The sequence below is a fragment of the Psammomys obesus genome, unplaced genomic scaffold, assembly GCF_907164565.1.
Source record: "Psammomys obesus unplaced genomic scaffold, mPsaObe1.curated_primary_1811, whole genome shotgun sequence".
Classification (NCBI taxonomy): domain Eukaryota; kingdom Metazoa; phylum Chordata; class Mammalia; order Rodentia; family Muridae; genus Psammomys; species Psammomys obesus.
The window spans coordinates 5,140,860-5,162,860 of NW_026585644.1; positions in this window are offsets into that span (position 1 = coordinate 5,140,860).

A 22,001-nucleotide genomic window follows, 5' to 3' on the forward strand; every position below is an offset into this window, starting at 1 on the left:
CAGACATAGAATGATTGCTAATAATCTCCCTGAGTGTGGAGCCACAAATGTTGCTGAATCGTGCTGATTGAAGCTCCTTATCTGTCCAGTTGCCCACTTCGCTCCTAGACAGATGCTTGTCCAGCTGCAGTCACTAGACAGCCATCTATCTGGCAATTAAATTGCCCTTGCCTGGCACTTCAACCCTGCAAAGAGAAAAAAACCAAAACAAAAACAAAAAACAACTGTGGATCAGCTCAGCCTGCTATAATTGTGCGGGATGGTTTTTCTCATATGTCTCATTAGATAACTGTTCAGAGATTCAAATCAACATAAAATCTCACATTTTAGCTTGCATACGGTGGCACTTTCAGTTGAGTAAGTAAAGTAGAATGTTGGACTATTGAATGTTCTTTTCATAATATATTTCAGAAAGCCAAAAAGAGAAACAATGATTGAAACAAAAATACAAGCCTCAAAAATACACTGAATTGAAAGTTTCTAATGTTTAGCGTGAAACTGATGCAGAGTTTCAGGAATCAGATGGAAGGCTCCTGCTTTACTTCCATAGCTTAAATCCACCAGGGTTCTCAGCTGCTGGTGGGTGGAGACTTTAGTTTCTACATCATGCACCTCCAGGGAATGCAAGTAAAAACAAGATTTGCATTTAAAGTGAGTGAGTGCTGACTACTGCTTCCCACAGTTCCTGATGTTGAATTGCACTTTTCTCCAAAATGAATGCATTTCCTTAACATAATTAGATAAGAATATAGTAACCACAAGAGCATCATCCAACAGTAACAACTTGTTTTGGATACATGCCTTCCAATCTCCAAGAAAATGCAGACGCACAATTTACCTCATTGTTCTTTCTTTAAAAAATATTACTCAATGATTGCTATAGCTTTGGATATTTCCCCTAAACATTCACATGTTAGAAACTTAGTCACCAAATTCATATGGTGGTTCATAATGACAGTAGATGTGCAATCTTTGAAAGCTAATTAGTGTGAGACCACATCACAGTTGTAGGGCCACCACTGAGACAATACAAAACTCTACATTCTGCATGCATGTGGGGCAGAAAATCCAAATCAGAATAGGTACAATACTTAGATAGCTTCCATTCTAATTTTCTAAAAAAAAAAAAAATCCAGAAAACTGCCTACATACAAAAGCAGCAAACACTGCATGACACATACATGTAGGTCGACTGCAACAGCCTCAACTGGTTTTCCGATCGCCAAAACATGTAAGAGAGCAGTGAAATGCGATGTTCTAAATAATAACTTACTTGACTTAAAGCCAGGCTCCATGAGTTGGAACCCACACCTGAGAGTGCTTGAGTGACCTAGTACCTGAGATTAGATAGCCCAGGGACCTAGAGTAAAAGCAAACATAGGTTGAGAAAAAACTATGGAGTGATAAAATGGCTCCTGATGATATTCTGCTATGCTTACAGATCAGTGCCTTTGTTCAGTCATTACTCGAGACTCTTCTGGCAGCAGATGGGAACAAACACAGAGACAGAGAGACTTTGGAACTCTCAGCTCTAGACAGGATGTTTCCATCAAATCCCTTTACTCAGAGCTCAAGGACCCCTGCTGAAGAGGAGGGCAGAGTATAAGAGACAAAGGGGATAGATGGAGGACATCATGAAATAAGGCCCTCTAAATCAACATGACCAAAGAGCATATGAACTAAGAAACAAAGGCAGCATGCGTCCTTAGGGCAGTAGTCTGCAACAAAGTCTCTGCTTTTCTGTTACGGCTTCCAGTTTAGTGGTTTTTTTCAGGATTCCTGAGTGACTCTGATTCTTGTGCCTTTTCTTGATCTCTTTTTCTTCTGTTGCTTTGTCTTGTCCAACTTTGATGTAATAGTTTTTGCTCTATCTTATTATGTTTTATTTTGTTGTAGTTTATGTTTTATTTTCTTATGTTTTTGTTCAATTTTGATATCTATATCTATCTATCTATCTATCTATCTATCTATCTATCTATCTATCTATCTATCTATCTATCTATGTGTGTGAATGAAAACCTAGCAAGTAAGGAAAATGTTGTCAACTGAACTGTTATTTATATCTACTGGGAGATGGAAAAAGTTTTTTCCAGTGGCAGACTTCCTGTTCAGGAGTAATTGACCAACATATAATAAACTGCATGTGTGTGTGTGTGTGTGTGTGTGTGTGTGTCTGTGTGTGTGTGCGTGTGCTTTTTTGTTGTTACAGTTATTTTCTTTTTAGGGTGCTGGGAGTGTTTTGTTTTCTTGTTTTTGTGGGGGTTTGCTATTGTATTTTTGTTTGTTTTCTGAGAAAAACTTAAAGTTGAGTGAGTAGCGTTGGCATACCTTTTTAAAAACTCTTTTAATTATGTTTCTTATCTTTTTCTCCGTAAGTCACCCCAATCCCTTCTAACATCCGAACACCTGGCAGGAGAGAGAAAGGGTTAGTGGGAGAGGGGGCTCAGTTCTCTTAGCTGCTTCCTGCCGCTTAGGGTTCTCAGGTTTCTTGAAGCCAGTCTAATCCTCCTTTCAGGAGATCTCCAACTTCTTGTCTCACAACAGCAACCAGGAGCAGCAAGGGGGAAGTAGGAGCAGCCTTGTTCTTTCTCGGATCTCCATTCTCTGCACTCTGGCATTTATTCTCTCTGCAGCTGGCAAACAGCTCCTTTCAGAGCCTCATGAAACAAATAGTCTGCTGCTGCTGTGAACCATCGGAATCAGTCCCACATCCCACACCTGGGACCAAAACAAAAACATGTTTATATCCACAACAGGGTAGGGAGGGAAAAAGGATATGGAAGGATTTGGAGAAAATAATAGAAGAATATGATTAAAATATATTTAAAGTTAAACGTTGTTTTAAGTAATAAAAACATACCTAAAAATAAGAATGCAATTGATATTGCAAGTCAACTATTAAAATATGTATTGACAATATGGTAAAAGATTTTGATCAACTAAATGATTTTAAGGCCTGAATCTGTGTAGCTGGGAGAAAATGAAGTGTGGAGAAACTAATAGCTTAATAGAACATTCATGTGCTATTCCTGGGACTGATTCAATTAGAACTTAGATCAGGACCAGAAGTCACAGGGAAACTTACTTCTTTTATTTGATCCCCACCCAGGTAATAAATGTGGCAATTTTTTTGTCTTTTTTCCATTCCTTCTTTGAGAATTCTTAAATTTACTGATCTTGAATTTTAGCCATGTGATAAAATAATATCTATAATGAAAATGTTTATGTTACTAAACAGTGTAAAGTAAAATAACAAGATGTGGTAATCGTGGTGGTATGATGTCTAACCAACAGCCATATACTACATTAAACCCATAGAGAAGAACAGCATTGAAGAGGAGAGATAGCCCACAGGTTTCCCTTGTGAGTGAGTGTGGGAAACAGCTATACCCACCGCCAACTATGCAGACAGCAGTGTAGGTTAGAGCTTCGGTATTGTCACGTGTATTCTTGTTCTTGTTCTTTGTTTGAAACAAGTCTTGTTCTATAGCCCACAGGAGGCTGAAATTCATTATGTAGCCCTGGTTGATCTAAAGCTTGAGGCAACTCCTCAAACCCTTCCCTTGGCCTCTCAAGTTCTTGGATCATAGTCATGAACTTCAGAACTGGCTCTCATTTTTGTTGTTGTTATTGTTGTCGTTCCTAATAATGAAATGTTCGAGTTGAAAAGGTCTTGAAATCAAGTACTCAGATTCCAAAATCTCCAGGATGGGAAGTGCAGCTCATAAATAAGGAAGCTAACCTCCCTTCAAAGGAGCTTTGTTAATCTCATTGCTCTCTGTGTCCACTCTCATCGCTCTCTGGGTCCTCTCTCCTGTGCTCCTACTTATTGTTTGTATTAGTTACTATCTGAGCTAAATCCAGCAATGATTTCTCTATTGTTTGTGATGGGACAACAGTCCCTAATGCATCTTGTTAAGTGTAAGAAACAATATTAATTATACTTCTTCCATTGTCAGAAGACTGGGGTTTACTCCTGTGTCTGCTGTAACTATTTGCAAATATGACACTAACTCTTGGTTCTCTTGCTAAGTGAGTGAGGAACACGAATAGTTTGCCCATAGTTATTACATTTATCTTAAGACTATATACCAAAACATTCTGCAGTACATACTGACAACCTGTATCTAATAAAGAACTTATTATTTTCTATGAACTTTTTAATATACAATAATGTGTGTTGTTCATATAAGCCAGGCATGTCCAACCTACAGCTCCTGGGCTGCATTTGTCCCAAGATAGCTATGAACTTAGCCAAACACCTTTGCAGATAACAGTATCATATCGCAAGGTCAGAAGGTTGGATGCCCTGATTGAATATTCTCTAAACAAAGACAACTGCTTGTCAAGTCTAGGTCATGTAGAGCCAATCTATGTTAATAAACACTTATGATGACAGTATGTATGGAATGCTCTTAAAAGAGAAGGAGTTACCCATGGAAGGAAAACTGAATCAATCATGTTTTATCTCTTCTCTGACAATTCCAGGTTTTACATTCAAGTCAGGTCTATTAAAATCCTTGGCTCATGTGGTTTACAGTACACAGCTATATTGTCATCTTATAAATGATTTTATATTAAAATATTCTATTCATTACTGCACATATTTTTTACAAAATTAAATTTTTTTGGCACTATTATTTATATGTATGAACTATGCTTTTATTAAAATGCAAGCTTGCCAGATTCTTTCTTGTGATGTTTTTTCGAAAAGCAGACATAAAGTTTGACACATGAAGGCATACTCTCTTCACAGAATTTAGACTCCAGTGAGTATGTTGTTAATCTCTTGTTTCTAAACATAATTAAAATATTCACGATCAGCATTAACCTATTTTAGTTAATTTGCTTCTTGTCTAGTACTCAATGAAAAACCATGTATAAAATACTAATCACCTTCAGAAATAGTACAGAATGCATGGAGTTAGAGTAGCACATAAAACAAACCAAGCATCTACAAAGAAGTAATTCTACTGTTTCACTTCCATCCTTATTTCTTCAGAGAAACTTAAGTCAATAACCAACTGAGATGAAAGAATCATTAATTACTTAAATGAAGAGGTCTAATATTTTTACACAATTGTAAAAATGAGGAGCATCTTTTCTCATACCCAAGGGAAAAAAATGAATGAAAATTTTAATCATTCAGTCCACTACTCTCCAATTGTCAACAATGGTTATCTTTGCAACTGGAGTGAGTTAACATTTCCTATGTAGAAGAAAGATTAGAGCAGAAAATTGGATCTCAACAAAAGATGCCTGCTTTGAGTTTCTTTGAAGTATTTTTATTCATATTCTTTTGAGTGTAGCATAATTTTACAGTGTTGCTCAGATATAAAGGAGACATCTTTCTTGATTGTTCTTTCCTTGGGTTTTAAATTTCTTCTGTCACCAAAGAGAAAGACTCTTTTTAAAATGTATTTTATGTTTTTAATTAATTACACTTTATTCACTTTGTATCCCCCCTGTAAGCCCCACCCTCACACCCCCTTCTTCACGCATGCCCCTCCCCAAGTCCACTGATAGGGGAGGTCCTCCTCTCCTTCCTTCTGATCTTAGTCTAACAGATCTCATCAGGAGTGGCTGCATTGGCATTGTCACCTTCTGAAAGACTTTTAATAAACAATGAGCCCTTGGGCCTCTAGTGAAAGAGGCTGGGGTGCAAAGTTCTATTGTAGGTTCTTTTTCTGAAAGCCAGGCCAGGAGCTAAAAGGAAAAGCCCTGGGAAGGAAGAAGAGGAGGAAGGAGAGGAGATGGCAGAGGAAGGAGAGGAGATTCCTTTCCACTCAGCACTTGACCACAAAAACACATTTCCTTGTGTGATCAGCTTCAGTGCCTGTTAAGACTTGTTCTGTAACTGACATCTCACTTTCCTGATACTCTACATAATTTGGATGCTCAGAGTATTTTACAACATGTACTATCAGACGATCATCCCTACCCCAATTCATTACTTTGTTTAAAAATCCTGCTGAAATATTTCTGTTTAATTTCATGGTGAGGAGGAGATCTTCCACTGATGTGGCATTCCAAGGGGGAAATAAACCATTAGAGGATCATTCCTCAAGAAGAGACTCATAAATCATATATCCTTCCTGAGATGTAAAGAATTTTCTACCCTTAAACCTTGTTCCCAATGATCTTATTCACCTAATAAGTTCTTGAACTTCAAGACAAACTCACTTGAACATCTCAACATTGTCCATTGTTTGAGAACATTTCCATATGCTTTGCATCATTAAATTGTTTTCACAAACCCTAGGACAAATGGGCCTTTTTAAATCTTTAATTGGTTATAAGCAGAAAAGCAGACTGACAGAATGTATTATGACCCGGAATAGCACTAGACAGAGGTAGAAAGCAAAACACTGTACATTGTTAAAGTAAACAAATCAAATTCATTAAGAATAAAAAAAGTAGTAACAGTACATACTCATAAGTAATACATTCATATGCAAACATTATGTAAATGAGTTGCCAGTAAACAATGTCTAGCTCTATCAGCAATGATTCTGTACTTCTTTTCCTGTGATTCATGTGTGACAAATGAATTTTAGGATGTTAGGGTCTTTGAATGTATTATGCCTTGTAATTCTCTTCAATAAGGAGACAAGGAGAATTTGCCTTTTGTCATTTTGTCTTGGTCAGATGACATTTTTTTTTTCTCTTTTGCTAAAAGGCTTCTGCTAGGCAAGAAGCCCTCAGTGTTTTCTGCAGTCGCAACCCCTTAGTATATCCCTAAAGCTAAGTAGAGCAGAGATGCTCTCTGTTAGGGGTCAACAGCAGCAGCCTGTTATAAAGTACATCCTTATACATTCATGGCTAAGCTCATTTGGAGAAACATGGTTGACAGTTTTTTAGTTCGTCAAAATCAGTCTGGTGCTTTCCATCGGTGGGTTTTGACTGTTTTGAGGAAGTTTCTTAACCCTGCCTTTTGTTTTGTAACATGTGTTAGACAGTCATCCTGCCCTCCAGTTTTACTCTTAAAATTTTTGAATGATGTTCTTTTCTTCTGAAAAAGGTTGAACTTTTAGTTAATAAAAAGAATATACTTCCTTGTAGAAGTGAGCATTTAATTTTCTCTGCTTATGAAACAACTATGATATTGAGAAAGAGCAGCTGCAGATCAAGTTAAAAACAAGCCAGAAGTCACATGGAAGAGATGTCAAGATACTTTGGAGAAAAACAAGAGGGGGAATCAAGAATCAGCAGTTTGTCCTGTTGGGTCATGCACATGTTGAAAAGCTTATGAAATGTAAAGTTTAAATTACAAGCAAAGAAGCAGCAGACAAAAGAAGTAAGACAGAGACAAGACTGACAACTGCCTATACAAGAATTTAATAGAGGACACGATTTTCAGATAAACCTGGTAATCTATGACCTATGCATGGGAGAAATGCTATGGAAAATCTATACTGTGGACTTGAAAGATAAAAAAAAATTGATCCTCATGATGTTGCATACATTTGAGAAATTCCAAGACAGGTAAAGAGTGTATATGCTAAAGTGCAAACAATACGGAATTACAACAAAATAAAAGGAAGTAATTTTTTTCACAGATTCTATAGAAGGCAGGAACTAAGCAGGTTAGGAATTCAATGGCCAATAATGGAAATAATTTACACTCCAAAGAGAAGTTTGCGCAAGCAAACATTCTTCTTGTTGGAAGGGCTGGCAGGAGTATTCTGTAGTTCTGTTAGTGACCCCATTGATTCAGGTGAATTTAATCCCACAGTGAACACTTTCCAGGACGAGTTTTGTGTGTGAAAACCTGTGATTGTTTTTCCTCACTAGAATGCAGTTTAAATGAAATTAGATGAAGTTTCATAGATCTGTTTGACTGGGTACTAATGCAGTTTCAGTGAATGGCTGATAGAGGAGCAGTACACTACTGAATGTAGCAACTCTTTTACATGAACCATTGTTCTTCAGCTCCACGCACCCTGAGGAATGAATGGGCCAAGAAGGAGTCCCAACAATAGCAAATAACCATTTCCTGTAGAGCCTGAGAGCAAGAGGGCTAGCAGTACCACATCATGTCAAAAGTGCATCAATGGAGTTTCCACCATCACCCATGGTTTGGGGGAGCGGTATGAGACCTCACTGGAAACATGAGCTGTGCTCACTCATGAGTTACAAATCACTAGCATCTTCTATTTCTCAGGTCAGCTGTGTCAGAATAGGGTCAGAGTCTTGACTTACAATGACTTTACTACTGTAAATGAATGATCATTGCACTTTATTATCCACTCGTTCAGCTGCTATTTTAGTTCTGTTGATCTTTGTTTTTCTGCTTAATTTCTATAAATTACTGTACGTTTCCCATAAGGTATAATTAAGCAGAATTGCTTAAGTTTTAATTATTGTGTATTATAGACATTGAAAGCAACATTAGCACTTGGCTTTTAAAAAATGTGATCGTATATTTATAAGAGAGCATTTACAAACACATTTACATATAGTTAAGATGAAAAAGGTATTTGAATTGTAGTCATTAGCATTTCTTCAAACATATGGCAGAGCAGCAGAGGCCATGGGCCATGCCTTCATTAACTGAACACTGTTTCATCAGTGTTTCAGCTTCCTGCTGTGCCACCCCGTGGCGTCCCCTTCTGTCCCCGAGGTTTCAGTAACAAGAGACAATATGTCCCCAAGGTGAAAATCTGGAAAATATAGCAGATTAGCCCTTAGAGAAGTTCTTATGATTATTTAATCATACTTAGATAAAGAACACACAGCACCATTAAACTGGCTTCGATGTTTTCCTGTTAGCCTTCATTTCTCAGCTGCATTGGCTGGCATTGTTTGCAATGCAAAGCAAATACAAGTGAAAAGAAGCAGGGCACTACCAGAACTCTAATTTCAAGTTATGTGTCGGCCCTGCCTCTGCAATTTCTTTCCTACAATTCCATTTACTTTTTAAGCTACCATGCTGTACTTTCGAGCAACCAGGATGCAATGAGAAATACAACTCAAATCTCTTTCTTCAGGGAGCAATGCTTTCTAAGATGCTAAGCCAACTACACACAGGTGTGTTGTGGATGAGTCTCAGGCCGTCACTCTCACCATCATCCCTCTTCTTTCAGGGATGTGTTCCTGACTTCTTCACAGTATATCAGTTAGTGCACAGACTCTAGGGCAACTGATCTTAGTGTGAGGCACATCACCACCACAAATCATCGCTGCGACTTTCAGAACATTACACAAATGTTAGATGCCGCATTTCTCCCTCACAAAGTTTAACTTCTATCTCAGTGATTTGTCCAGACATCAGCTACATACGTCACTGTTGAGTGACCAAAAGAATGTGTAGATATACTGCAGGTACTATTATAGATGTTTCATCTCCCACCAAATGTAGTGAATGCCGGTGTAATGTACGTAGGTGTGCGTGCAGACAGATGCCGCACTGTATATGGAGGTCTGCGGAGAACCTTATTCGGTAGTCTTCATCTCGACCTTTGTTTAAGATGGGGTCTCTTTATTACAGGCTCACTGGCCCATGAGCTTCCCCGGATTCTCTTGTCTCTGACTCACATTTCACTGTAGCAATACTGGGATACTGAGCTGTATGACTGTTCCTTGCTTTTATGTGGGTTCTGGGCATTCAGACTCAGGTTTGCTAGCTTTCAAGGCAATCACTTTGGCCAACTGAGCTTTCTCATCCTTTCTCAATTGAAAACAAAAACAAAAACAAACAAACAAAAAACTTGGCTGGGCCTGGTTGCGCATGCCTTTAGTCCAAGCACTCAGGAGGCAGAGTCTTTAGGCCAGCCTGGTCTACAAAGTGATTCTAGAAAAACCCGGGCTACAGAGAAACCCTGTCACAAAAAACAAAACAAAATGACAAAAATAATTACCAACCACCACCACCAACAACAACAGTAACAAAGCATGTACTTTCATACTGCTTCCCTCTGGTTTCCTCACTGCACAACTCAGTTTCAATCTCTTCTGTCTTTTTAAAACTTAACATTTTACAGAAGCTACTTAGACCCATTGAAAGTACCTGGGCGGAAGAATGTACAGTGGAAGAGATGCTAATGGAGCCTTTGCCAGCAACATATTCCACACCAGAGGACCCACTACGAAAGTAAGTTAGGACTCATCAAATAAACTTCATAAAAGCCTGGTTTGACATAACACATCTCTTCCTATCATATCAGTGCAATAATTTCTGATATAGTTGAAATAACAATTACTAGCAGTAAGATTGCTTTATATATGCTGCACAAATATAGAAACAAAGAAAATTTAAATACACCATAGATTTGTGACATTGTAAACTATCAGCGTTCAAAAGGTATATACCATGGAAACTATTAATAGTTAGTAAAATATAAACAAAGTATTAATTAAATGAAGTATGTATCTCTTTATAATGAATAAGTAAGATGTCCTACCAAGTTACATAAATATATTTGCTTTGGGGAATACCCTCGTGGACATTTTTATTTTCCTTCATCTCCGAGCATATCACAAATCCCCAGAAATATGCCATGCTAATATTGCCAACTGAGTTCTTCAAGCAGAGATGACAACAGCCATCTGCCACACAGTAATAATGCTGAGAAGCAAAGCCAACTATAGAGAAAATAAATACCTTTCATATCGATTAGCCAAATATTTACGTTGAGAATGAAATGATTAAAATCTCACTATTCGAGCTAATTACCCTAAGTGAATATTTGCCTCCAAGTGAACGGCTCACCAGCAGTATGCTTGCCTTATTGCCTTCCTAAAATCAAATTTCATTGTGAACATGTGTGCTGCTGAGGGGCTTGCGCTAGACTTTGCAAGGTGTTGCGACCGTAGTTCTCTTTCAGCCTACAGGTGTATCTCCTGCTGCCCTGATAGATTCCATCTATCCATGGCATGGCACTGACTTCCAGATGGCTGCTTTCTTGTTCTATTTTAAGTTACTCTACCTCTTGAAGGCATATCTCTGGAGCCTGTCATCACAGGGTCAAACAATCAGTGCTCCCTTCCCCTGATGATGCTCAAGCATCTATTTTTCTCAAGTTGGTTAGGGGTAGGCTAAATAGGCACCTGGCTTAATCACAATAGATGGTCCCATTGTCTTCTAAACCTGGCAGCTCAGCCAGCTTCAGTTGCTGCTGTGGCGATTGCATGGAATCTTTCAGTGTTGTCTGAACATGCTATGTCAAGCTTTTATAAAGATAGGTATGTGCTGGGGATAGAACTTGTTCTCTATTATATTTGAGTCTATGGGGGAAAAGTTATTTTATAATTGTTTGTATGTATTATTTCTAGGAAAGACCTGCTATACAGTGGATATAATTTGATTAAGTCATAAAAGGTATTTTGAGTCTTCCTCCCACCGACTTAAAGGTTACAGTATAGAATGTTTCTATCAACTCGAGTATTTCCATTTAGCTTCGCTTGAAACAGCTAATCTTGCTACAGTTAATGAAACATGAAGACCCAAAAATATCTTGGGAAAGTCTGAGTTTTATATAGCAACCAAAGTCACAGGGACATGTGGGCTGACTGGGAGATCAGTTACAATTTAGTCACTCTGGACTGCTGTTCTGTGTGGCTTCCAAGGGAAACCAAAATGCAGTTTGAAGTGAATAAACAACCACTGTAGCTATTGTTTCTCTGTTGAATCCTGCAGGTATGTAAAATGGGAGCCCTGAATCACTTTCCCTATTTCTCTTAGTCCTTGGAAATTTAAGAGAACAGCTAAGAAATTTATAGATCAAAAAATTACTTTAACAAAATATTCTGCCCTTAGCACCGTTCTTTCTTGGGAGTTTTCATAAGGGCCTTAACCTATCCAGGGACATAATTATGTATTATTTTCATTTTATTACATTATCATATCAAAATAATGCGTAATTCTCAACCAGTTGAGAAACAATGTGATATTAAAATAAAATAAAAAAAATATTAGTCTCAGCCAATGCAGCTTTTCCATACTGAAGCCCACATGAGGTAAACCCACCTACCCAATCATGTTTCCCCAATGCTGCTTCATTTTTCCCAGGGGACAGAATGCATATGGTCTCGGGAGTAACTTCAAGGCTGAAGACAGCTCTTATGTTTGACAGACTTATTCATTTTCTCAATACTTCTTTTTTTATTTCAGTTTATTTACTTTATATCCCAGGAATGCCCCCTCCTTCCTCTGCTCTCATTACCCCCTTCCCCTCCTTCCCCCTTCCCTTCTTCCTTTCCTCCCCAGAAAAAAGGAGGCCCCCTATCCCCATATCTGCCCTCTCTAGCACATAGAGCCACATCAGGACTGAACATATCCTCATCCTCTGAGGCCAGGCAAGGCAGCCCTGCCAGGGGGAAGCAGTCTAAAGGCAGGCAATAAAGTCCATGTTAGAAGCAGACTCTCAAATCTTCCAATCCCTTCTAAAAGGAAATGAATGAAGAAGTGATACAAAGATCCCATTTCTGAACTCTTCTTCATAGAAACAAAAAACAACTCTTACCAACATTTATCCTTTTCAGATATACCTGTTTTAAAAAACTATTAATAGCTTCATGTTTCATGTGTATACACAATTTTCTATTCTCTTTAAATAGTCTCTGTAAACTTTGAAGTATCTATTTGCCTTCTCTTGTTCCTTGCAAAGATAAATCGATGTTGTATCAAGTCATCTTTTGTGATAAAACAAGCTAAACAAAAATAGAGTGACTTCAATACATAATTACTCACTCATAGTTCTGTGGATTATCACCTTAGATGGAGTTTATCCAGGGTAATCCCTAAGCGTGTCACATGAGGCTGAATGGTAAGTAATATTATCTTGAACTGGACTATCCTGAATGCCTTCCATGCCTTTCTGGTGTCGTTACCATCTTTTCTGTGAAGTCTCCTTTGCCCAAAGTTACACGGTGATGATAATAATTGAGAATGCAAACAAGTGCTACAAGAACTTTTGAAGAGCCAGTTTCAGAAGACACAACTTATTCCACATGAATTTCACTAGTTACAAAAACGCATAAGGCCGTTCAAAAGTCAATATGGGTATTTCTTGTTTCATTTATTATAATAGTGTGTCACATAAACATAAAACATACATACATACATGAGCATATATTTATACACAGGAACAGTATTTGAGATTGCAAACATTGAGCATTCCTTATTTGTCACATAAAGAATAAGCTATAATATCCTTCTGTTCTCTTATTGTCTCACCCATAGAATGACAATATCTATGCCATATATTTATTCTAAATTTTTGAGACACATTTAGAATAGTGCCCGGAATAGCTCAGCCACAAATAGGACATCTATGGCATCTCTATCACACCCTGTCCAAGGGCTCAAGGGCTATTGCCGAAGAGGAGGTGGAAAGGTTGACAGAGACAGAGGTCAGAAGAGAGTGGAGCAAAATGCTATCTGGTAGACTCGACTGGACCATGACATGCATGTGGAAACTCATAGCTGCCTGTGGTTGCCTGCATAAGACCTGTGCAAGGTCAATCCAATCCACATTCTAGAATCACGGGACAAGATGTTCACTAGTCCCCAGAGCTAACTGAGGACTATGAGTAGTTGATGCTTCTAGGCAAGAGATAGTCAATGGATTATGTATGAAAAAGTAAAAGAGAACCCAAATGGTTCGGTAGAGGTTGTGGTGATCTGAAAGAGTTAATGGGAGGATTTGAGAACGGACATGATCAAAATACTTCATATGGAATGTGCAAAGAATTAATAAAATATTAAATTTAAACCAACTTTTTCTTGAGTAATTTTTATTTGTAGATGACGGAGTATCTAAAACTGAGGTATTTCTCCGCTGGTACTGTAAAACAATGAACCTTCACTATGAAAACAAATGAAGATAATTGATTTAATGGCCATAAATGATCGAGACAGGTGGCAACCTGTCCCTGGAATGTTCTTCTCCGCGTTTCCTGTAGTTCTGTAGCTTGAATTCATGTTCCACTTCTACCCTTGTGTTGGTTGCTCAACATTCACAGTAAGTCATGGATGTAATCTCTAGTTCATATGAGATATAAACTTATCCTGGAGTTAATTTCAAGAAACAGTTGTTAAGTACTTTCAGAAACTGCTGTGTGAGCGCATTCCATTCAGAAGGAGTGTAGAAAAGCAAGGAAACACTGTCTTGTGTTGTCCTATGAAGACAGCAATCACGACTGAGCTGACACTTGGAGCACTGGTTATTGGTTCTTCCTGATTTCAAGACAGCAGGGTCTCAAGTGTTTGCATTTGACTCACTAGGGCCGGGGGCTCATGGGTTTTCAGCAGCCAAGGTTAAGGCATGGATATCAGACCAGCTTGTGCTACTTCCCAAGACTGTAACAAAACAAACAAAAACCTAGGGGAGATTAGTAAATTATGTTGTAGCAAAATCAGTGTCAATACAGTTTTTGGTCAGTTGCCGAGTTATGATTTGTCCCTAGTTTCATGATGTTAAGTTTGTCTATGTGTTTTAAACAGTGTATGTGGCCTTGTCTTGCTTCTGTACCTTTGCTGTGACTCCGCACCCACATCTAGTTATTGGGGATCACCCATCCAAACTCAGCACCTATGTGAGCACCTATTGCACATTTCAGGAGGGGTTGGCTTCAAGGGTAGGCCTTTGCTTTCCTGTTGAGCTGATTGGCTCTAGGCCCCAGAGGCAGCTCTCCAAAGCAGCTGTCAAGCTGTCCTTCAAGTGTTCACTCTGCCATCCAAGCTGCTTCAGCCTTTTGGCCTCTGGGAAAACCTGGGGTTCCAAAATCTCTACACAAGTGCAAAGAGAAAGCTGTGAACTTGAGTCAGCAATGCAGCACTTTTGCATGCTGCTCACTCAGTACTATGTACACACCATGAAGAATGAGCAGTTCTTTTCCCGGACAAGTGAATAGATCTACTCTCTCTGGTCAGAAAACCTGGGTCACCTCGATGATCACCCACTTAGTGCCACATGCCTTTTTCGTTTCAGCAGCAGCAGCAGAAGTGGGAAATTTTCTTGGCCCTGGGAACTTAGATGGTTGCCAGGAGGGAGGCCGGCTTTCTCGTGGGCCAGGCATGGGTGTCACTTACAGGCTTAACTCTTGATGAACTTAGCTACAGTTTTGCTTGCTTCATGGCCTCTACCCTGGATATCTTTGTCTCCTCAAATGTTATGATTCCCAGCTTTGCTTTCTTTAGTTTGGGTCACTAGTATCATAGTCTCAGTAAAATAGCTTAATTTTCAACTCAAGAAAAAAAAATAGAAGCAATTGTAGCCATTGTTATATGGAAATATGCAACCCGTTAGCCTTCCCTGTCCTCTTTGCTTAGCACTCTGTGGTAATATGATATATTTTTCTGGCTGTTCTCATCACTCTCAGTCAAATAAAAGATGCATAGATTAAAAAAATATATTTCCCCAAATAAACCTGGGTGTGCATTTGCATATGGGTGTGTGTGTGTGTGTGTGTGTGTGTGTGTGTGTGTGTTCAACAAACTTTTATCAATGTGCTGGGAATACAGAATGGAGAAAGAACACTCTCTAAACATACTGCAAAGAAAAACATTAAAATTTACAATACACATAAAAATCAATGCAAAACATATTACGTAAACGTAAACCCCAACTATTTAAAACCTGGAAAAGAAATTTAAGTAGAAAAGCTTTCTGACACTTCGTTGGCAATGATGTTTTGAACATAGCACCAAGATGAAGACAAACAAACAAAACCAAGCAGTGTACCATCAAAGAGAAAAGCTTCTATAAGGCCAATATTACAACCAATAGGGCAGAAGTTCATCTACAGAATGGGAGAAGATGCTTGCAGGCGTAGACTAAGATGGCACTTTCCTAAATATGCAAAAAAGCTTATGGTGCAGAATCAAAAAAAAAAAAAAAGGAAAATGCCTGATTTAATTTTATTGTCTAAAGAAATAGGCATTTATTTAAAGATGTCATAAAAACAATCAACAATTCTTTGAAAGTGCTCAACGTCAAGAGAATGTAAATGAAAGTCATGATGGACTATTGCCTCACACTTTGTAGAATAACTCCCATAAAAAGACAAAAGACAGCAAAGGACAAGGACAATGTGGTGTAGTAGGATTTGTAAATTTAGTAAAAAATATGGTGGAAAAAATCTTTCAGGAAGGAGGCTGTGATCAGCTCTGCTATGTGCACATCTGCTCCTGTGTTTATTTTGTTATTAGATCTGTTTCTACAGGAGTAGTTGTCTGGGTATCTACTCTTAGGCACATAGGTCTGTATATTTTCTAACTAGAAGGTTGTTTTCAAGTTTTGCAAATATAGTTATTCAAATAAAAGTGAAGGGAGGCCATCATTAGTATCAGTTGTCAATTTATAATTATTCTGGGGCCATCAAGATAGCTCAGTGGGTGGCACTTCCTGATAAGCTTGGCAACCCGAGTTTGATGCCCAGAAAACATGTGGTAGAAGAGAACCTGATCTCATAACACATGCGCCATAGCATGCATGAAAACACACACAAGAAATATATTGTTGTATAATAGAATGTATTATTATATTTTTGATAAGTGATTTGATGTACATAAATAATTTTTGTATCTTATTGATTAAATTCAATCAATCCTCAATGGGTCTGGTGTTATTATATGGCTAATATTCATTCAGATACTCTGGTGAACCTTAATAATATTTAAATGAATAATATTCAAGGAACTTGGCCAACGGTGGAAGAATCAGTGGAGAAGTAGTCATTTCCAAAGGTGACAGGTACTTTAACGGATTAGAGAAATTCTCCATACGATTTTATGGAGAAAACAGACAGATGAATAAAGGCACGAGGATTGGACAAGGAGGCATTGAAGAGATCTGAATAATTTAATTGCTACCATTGGAAAGAAGAAAGGTCTACAGAAATAAGAGGAGAGAATAAGCCATGACAAAACTTCCCAAACTTGTTCTTAATGTAAAGGCAAGCCATTGACTATTTGAAATAAGAGAAAGGAACAAGTTTTCTAATTATGTTCTTAAATTGACCTAGTCAAAAAAGTGACTATGGATATGAAAAAAACAAAGGAATCTAAAAGTTAATAAAGATTTATAATAATAAGTAAGGATAAAGATTTAGTATTTTCTCTAGCTATTGGCAAAACCATTTAAAAGAGATAGAACTCAATGAATATTGAAACAGTAATAATCAGTTTTATTTCATTAATTGGATCAAGGTGGAGGGCCAAGAACATGAAGAGTTCCGACTATCTCCATGTCCAGGGTGACTTGTCCCACTTATAGCAGAAGTGCAGGGAAACTAAATTAAAATGAAATGAATTATCTATTTTGACACATTTGCTTTGAAGACGCTAGAGACCCAACCCAAGAGACTGCTGGGAATGTACATACAAAACTTAGAGATGAGACTTTTTCCCCTTAAGAATGAGGATAGAAAAAAGAGAGTTAGGAGTTGAATCATTTCTTTATAACACTTCCCAAAGCTACCAACTTTTACATTTTTCAGATAGGTTCTTGATCAATCTCATCGTAAGAATGTCCATCTTCTGAGGCTACTAGTCCTTCTTGATCAATAATGATATAATAGAACAAATGATAAGGAGAGTCAATACTATGGGGCTAACACAAATGCTTCATGTAAAAACAACTATGTAGTATGAAGGTTACATAAAAAAAATGAATCATTCTAAAAGAGTGACAGAGTCTGTTGCAAGAAAGTATGCCCGACAATTTTAAGAATGCCTTTAAATGTGGCAATATTCATTTATAAACTATTAATAGAAATTTTATCTTCACAAGAACTAGGAAGTGTCTGCATTAGGTTTTCTCAGGACTTCCCATTGGCAGTGAGAGGCGTATTTCATATATTTTAAACTTGGACCTACATTTTCTTGTTGGCTAAGGTATGAGGAAGCATCTACTAGTTCCTATGCATTAGCTCCACACACACAGGATACTGCCATAGCAGAACTAGCCAGAGGGACTTGGAGGATGATTTAGTAAGCAACGAAGCAAGTCTGCTCAAGATTGCTGTTGGGACTGTTTTGCGTTACACCAAATACAGGATCAGAGTCCTTTGGTAATGGAGGGATGTAAGAGAGGTTAGCACATGGGGCAGTCAGAATGGGGGACACTGGACAGTTGTGTCTTGTTCACTCCAGGGCTTTCAGGAGGCTAGATCACCACCAGAGAGAATAGCACATGCCAGAGGTTACACCAAGGGAATTCACTTTCCAAAACGCAGGACAGTGAAAAGAGGCACCTGGGGCTGATGAGGTGGCTCGGTGGGTGATTAAGGGTATTTGTTGTTCTTGCAAAAGACACAAGTTCAATTCCCATCACTGATAGAGTGGTTTACAACCATTCCTAACTCTACTTTCCAGGTTTTCTGAACTCTGCAGGAGGTGCACATGCATACATGAAGAGAAGATAACACACGCATAAAATAAAATGAATAAAATATACATAAAAGGAAGGGGAGCTGGCTAGTTTCACAATGTCCATGGATAGACAGATAATAACAAACGAGTCAGACTTTGGTGAAGAAGTGACACTTTCAGTCACGTGGCCCAATGTTGCTCGCCAGATTGTTGTTCTCTGCGAAGTGCTGCAGAAGCATTTACATAGCTGAGGTTCTGATTGCTTTGGAGCATCAGAGGCTCCTTTGCTATTTACAAGTCTCAGAATGTTTGCCATGGAGAGCAAGGCAGACTCAGTGGCAGAGAAGGAATCCAATGCCAAACAGTTTTCCTCAGGCTTCTCTGAGATTTCTCCTGGTACACTATCTTCTTTCACCTGTTTTTAAAAACAAAAATTAACTGCAGAGGAATTAATTAGTATTCATCAGCTGTCACTCAAAGCAACTGACTTCAAAGGCTGAGTGTTTGTAAGCTGGTTGGTTTCATAAAATCTTTCAAATGTGACAACCCAAAACATACTTGCCTATTCGTATTGTAATTTGAAACTCATGTTTCTCTAAGCATTTAAAGACTAATTTTTACTTCTGCCAATTATTAATAAAGTACATTAAGTCACATGTTTACCAAATATATTTTAATTTCTGGAATAAATTGTACCCTGAGAAAATTGATGCCATGTTTACAGTTGTCATTGATATTACCATACAATTTTAACATTACAAAGACATTTTTATTAGTCTCTAACGGGAGCACTGGAAATATCCACATAGGAAAACAAAATGTAGAAACAAACAATCCCTCCTTATTATTTATCTTCACTGCTGCTTGAAGCTTCTAAGATAACAGGAACTGTTTCAAAGCTGAAGACAGATTGGTTGCAGCAGATCAATGTATAAACCAGAACACTGAGAATCAATTTTTCTCCTACAAACTCCCCTAGCCCAGGTTTTAGGAAAACATCCATATTAAACAGACTCATTCTGTTTAAAGTCTCAATGTGAAACTGCAGCCAACTTCAGTTAAAAAAAAAATCACATGTTGAAGTTTTTTTTTCAGTTCTATGGGAAATTTTTATTTAATTTTCTAACATTTTCTTGAAGTAATCATCACATGTATTTCAACAAATGTAAATATTAGCTGTTGCTATTATCCTAGCTTTATTTTAAAAAATTATATTTATTATACCTGCAGATAGTTCACATGAAGTATGAAACCTAATATTTATACTTTATAATAAATATTATGAATATCTCTCTCAGGGAAAGAAACTGTTCAGATAATCTGCTTTTCACATGAAAAGCCTTGCTTTTAACTCAGAAAACAAAACTTTATTGTTTTGTTTTGTTTTTAACTTCTTTTTTTTGTACTAGAGACAGTTTTTAACTATAAAAGTAAAATGGTGCCTCTTAGCTATAGTTAATAAAACTTTTTTTTCTTTGCAAAGGGGGAAAATATGGAAGCTGTAAATAAATAATGATTGCCAAAGATCAGAAGAATTTTACATAAGACCAAAGCAATTTAGTGTGATGCTTTGATACACACATCTGAATAATTCAACAGTGGTAATAATGGCATCTTGAGACTCCCAACAACTGATTTGTCCTCTGAGGTATTAGAAAATGATTAGACACGGGAGGGTTTTAGGTCATGAATTAATTTTGAATCTTTTCTAGATGAAGGTTTAAGTGTCTTCTTTTAAATACTTGCTACCCCATCTCTTTACTGTAAATATATTAAAACATGATTGAGACACAAGCCACATCTGTAGCAGAATCCTTCAGTCAATGAAAAGCGTGGCTATTTCCCTGAGTCAAGAACTCGGAACTAATTAGGTTTAATTTTTATGTACTTTGAATCCTTTTCAGGCTTATTTTTTCACATCTCCTTATTTATATGAAGACATGATACCAAAAATATCAATTAAAATGATTGATTAATACCTGGTGTGAATTAGTACCCGCTCTGTGAGTCTCTGAGTTTCTTCCTAATAAGCCTTAGCTTGGACAGGTTAAGTCACTCCCCGGGGACTCAGGTCTCCTCCTGAGTAAAATTTGTTAGAAAGCTGCGTGGTGCTATGCCACCACTTTCCAGGTCTGGAATACCATGTACATCCTGCTATCCGTGCAGTTTCTAAAGAAAGAGGCCGTTTTCGCTTCCCGGCCCTCCTCATGTCGGTCATGTCTCCCTCACAGTTCAGTTCCCAAACTGCCCCGGAAAACCTGTTGATTCTGACTCCCACCAAATGGGCCACACAGACCACCTTTTAATTGTTTTTTCTCTAAAACATGTCTTTAGCCTCAGACTTCATCGTTTCCTATTTAAATTATCACTTTTCCTATTATATTTCTCTATTCCCACACCAATCACTATAAATTATAATGTTTAAAAATATGAGTATCTCTAAGCAAGAAGGAGGACCCTATGTAAGATGAACAATCCTCATTCAGAAAGGCAAACAGGCAAACATTGGAGGAGGGAGAAAATAGGGAACAGGACAGGAGCCTACCATAGACGGCCTCTGAAAGACACTACCCAACAGGGTATCAAAGCAGATGCTGAGGCTCATAACCAAACTTTGGGCAGAGTGCAGGGAATCTTATGAAAGAAGGGGGAGATAGAAAGACCCGGAGAAGTCAGGAGCTCCACAAGGACCAAATATATCTGGGCACAGGGGTCTTTTCTGAGACTGATTCTCCAACCAAGGATCATGCATCGATATAACCCCTGCACAGATGAAGCCCATGGCAGCTCAGCATCCAAGTGTGTTACCCTAGTAAGGGGAACAGGGACTGTCTCTGACATGAACTCAGTGGCTGGCTCTTTTATCACCTCCCCCTAACGGGGAAGCAGCCTTATCAGGCCAGAGAGGAAGACAGTGCAGCCAGTCCTGATGAAACCTCATAAGCTAGGGTCAGATGGAAGGGGAGGAGGACCTCCCCTATCATTGGACTTGGAGAGGGGCAAGGGAGGAGATGAGCAAGGGAGGGTGGGATTGTGAAGGAATGAGGGAGGGGGCTACAGTTGGGATACAAAATGAATAAACTGTAATTAATAGAAAAATAAATAAATTACAAAATGTGATACAGAACTAAACAGAGACTTCTCAACAGAGGAATCTCGAATGGTGGAGAAGCACTTAAAGAAATGCTCAACATCCTTAGTCATCAGGGAAATGCAAATCAAAACCACTCTGATATTCCATCTTACACCTGTCAGTATGGCCAAGATCAAAATCTCAAGTGACAACAAATGCTGGAGAGGATTTGGAGAAAGAGGAACACTCCTCCATTGCTGGTGGGCATGCAAACTTGTACAACCACTGTGGAAATCAGTCAGGTGCTTTCTCAGAAAACTGGGAATACCCATATCCCAAGACCCATCTGTACCACTCCTGGGCATAAACCTGAAAGATCTCTACCATATAACAAGGATATTTGCTCAACCATGTTTTTAGCAGCTTTATTCATAATAGCCAGAAACTGGAAACAAAGATGTCCCTCAACCAAAGACTGGGTAAAGAAACTGGTACACTTACACTGTAGAATACTACTCAGTCTTTAAAAACAAGGAAATCATGAAATTTGCAGACAAATGGAGGGAACTAAAAAAAAAAAAATCATCCTGAGGGAGGTAACACAGACCCAGA